Below are 2769 nucleotides of genomic sequence, written 5' to 3'. Positions count from 1 at the left end.
TTACACATGTGCGCGAGCCTCGTTCTGGTGATCTCTCTTCGGAGGGGAGTGGTCTCAATGGCCGCGCCCTGTGTGGCGTTGACGATGACCCGCAAGGTCTGGGTAGGGGGGGGGAATGGAAGGAGAGAGAAGGGAGGACGTGAGCGAAGGAAGGATGGAGGGAGGGAGGGCCAGAGGTAGGGAAGGAGCCTCCGGAGCACCCCGGCGGGATCCATAAGAGGAGAAACGCACCCTAAATTCCGGGATGAACTTGACGATAGGATCCTCCAGACTAAAGAGCTCGTCGTCCACGCAGATGAGGGTGGCGGCGGCCGTGATGGGCTTGGACTGGGAGAACAAGCGGAAGATGTAATGCGGGTTGTCGTAGCCAGACCACTGCTCCAGGATGATCTTTCCATGCCTGTTGTAGCGAAGGGAGGGGAAGCAATCAGCAAGCTCGCTCTCGGCCTTGTGCCTGTCCACGTTCCCCTTCCCTCCCTCTTTCCCTCTGCTCCTCCCCCTCCCTAGTTTCCCTACCGTGCCATCATCACGACGGAGCCTGGTACTTTCCGCTCTGCGGTCAACTTGTCCAGGAGTGGCTGCAACCGGCCTGTGATGTCGTTGCTCACGCCTACTTCCTGCAAAATTCAAGGGAGGATTTAAAAATCGAAAAGGCGAGGTAGGAGAGGAGGAAGGTACTGCATAGGGCGCACGCATTGGGTCTCCTCTACCTTTTGGCTTTTCATGGTTTTTAGGGGGAAAGACTCAAGGCACTTGCTGGGTCGACATGGCTTTTTAACGACATAGCTACACCCACAGACCTTATGAAATTCAATAGGCAAGAGGCGCCAAACCTGCCCCGAACCTTCCCTGCTTCCCTCCTCTCAGTCCTACTGCCGGCGCCCACCCGAGACTTCCATCTTAACGTCCGTCCACTTGACTGCATTTCCCGTTTATGTCATTAACATACCTGTGGATATGCATATGGCATACTATATGGCGTTGCAGGGGCTTGGGTCCATCTGTGAGGGGCCCCTTCACCCAGGATGGCAAACGCGAGCAGCACAAACGGTGCAACAGCATTTGTCCACGTCCCACCACCCATAATTCGGCCGAATCGATATTTGGCGCCCAGGATTTCAGAGGCAATGGATTTTCATATAAGGACGAGGATTTGGGAAGGAAACCTGTGAAAAGAGACGGCGCACAGAGAAGTGTGACCGTGCGTGCCGTTAAGGAAGAATAAACGGGGGGAAAGAAGTTAATGTGATATCTAGATTTAAGTTCTTAAAATGGAACATGCACGCAGAATAAGCTGTAAATGAGTGGTTAGATTCCGAAAGGGGAAGGCTTAACGATGATATCGCCTCGCGCCGCGATATCTGGAGAGAAAGAAGGAAGAACGCGTTCTTGGCGTGTCAAGTATATCAGATGGGCCGCTTTATGAAATCTTGTGCGGTCAATCCTGCCTTATAGTCCCAACATCCACCCGCCATCGTGTCCAGTATACTTTCATGTGATACAGGTAGTCCGCTGGTGAAATATTTTCTCTTCCAGGCATGATGGTACCGTGGGTCGAAGAAGGACGCAAAAAGCGTTCGACGGGAGTCAAATTTCAAAAAATCGTTTCGTCGGCAAGGGAGAAATTTAAAAATTGCGCGAAGGCCCCCCCGGGAAGAGAAGGTGTCCGCTTCTCGGGGGGGGAGGGGGCACGGTGTATGTGGACTGTTGGTGTAATAATGGTGGAATGACGATGCCAGGGTAATATGTAGGTGGTGTAGGTATGTGTAAGTCTTTTCTTTGCCTGTTCTGGTTCGCGCTTTTGTTTAACTGTGGCTGGTGCCGGGGCTTCCCGCATTCCCCTTGGATGATACAGGCTCGCAATCAGTCTCTTCCTCTCGTCACGGATCCTGGACCTGCATGCTATCTTTCCACGATCTGCCACAAATTTGAAAAATAAATTAGTTCGGAAGCTGCCGCTCCATTGTTTGCGTCCATCTCGCGTGATTTGTGGCCGTAAGGAATGGAACCTCCCGCCCCTCGCCGCCCTCCGCCGCTTCCGAAGACTGATACCGTCCCTCCTGCTTCGGCCTCGGCACAAGCACCACCTCATCCGAACTCTACTATCTCAAGTGCTTACATGCCTCCATCGTGGGGGGGGCGGCCTTCACCGTCGGAGCCAGCTGTTACCTTGGAGGTCCTCAGGAACGGTGTCGAGGTCGATCGACTCGATCTCTTCGCCTCCCCAACGCCGTCAAAGCCTTATGTTCCCGCGGACACAGCTTCGTCTCAAACGCCTTCCTCGTGCCAGCATTACTACACCTTCGGTCGTCTCCCGGGAGCCGTTAATTTTGTCCTCGATAATCCGACCGTCTCCCGGGTCCACGCGGTCTGTCAGTTCCGAAAAGCCGACGGCACACTGCACGTCCAGGACCTTGGGAGCACGCATGGCACGTACCTTAACAAACAACGTAAGTTGAGGGGAATGAATAGGGGAAAAAGGGGAGCGGGAGGGAAGGGCAGGTAAAAGATGCAAGGCTGCTATGTGCTACCTGTGACGCCTCCGCACCGTAAATGCCGGGGGAGACGAACGCGCTAGTCGAGCTGCACCCTCATCCTCCCCCCCTGCCTTCCTCCCTCTTTCCCTTCCTGCAGGCTTGCCACCCCGATCATGGGAGAGCCTCCATGTGGGTGACATCTTGCAGTTCGGACAATCCACCCGCCTGTACGTGGTGAGTGGCCCCGAGGTCCTGGGGCGTCCGGAGGTGGAGGACGAGAAGCTGGAGGCCT

Source organism: Nannochloropsis gaditana (genome assembly GCF_000240725.1).
Source record: "Nannochloropsis gaditana CCMP526 unplaced genomic scaffold scaffold199, whole genome shotgun sequence".
NCBI lineage: Eukaryota > Eustigmatophyceae > Eustigmatales > Monodopsidaceae > Microchloropsis > Microchloropsis gaditana.
This window is presented reverse-complemented; position numbering follows the sequence as displayed.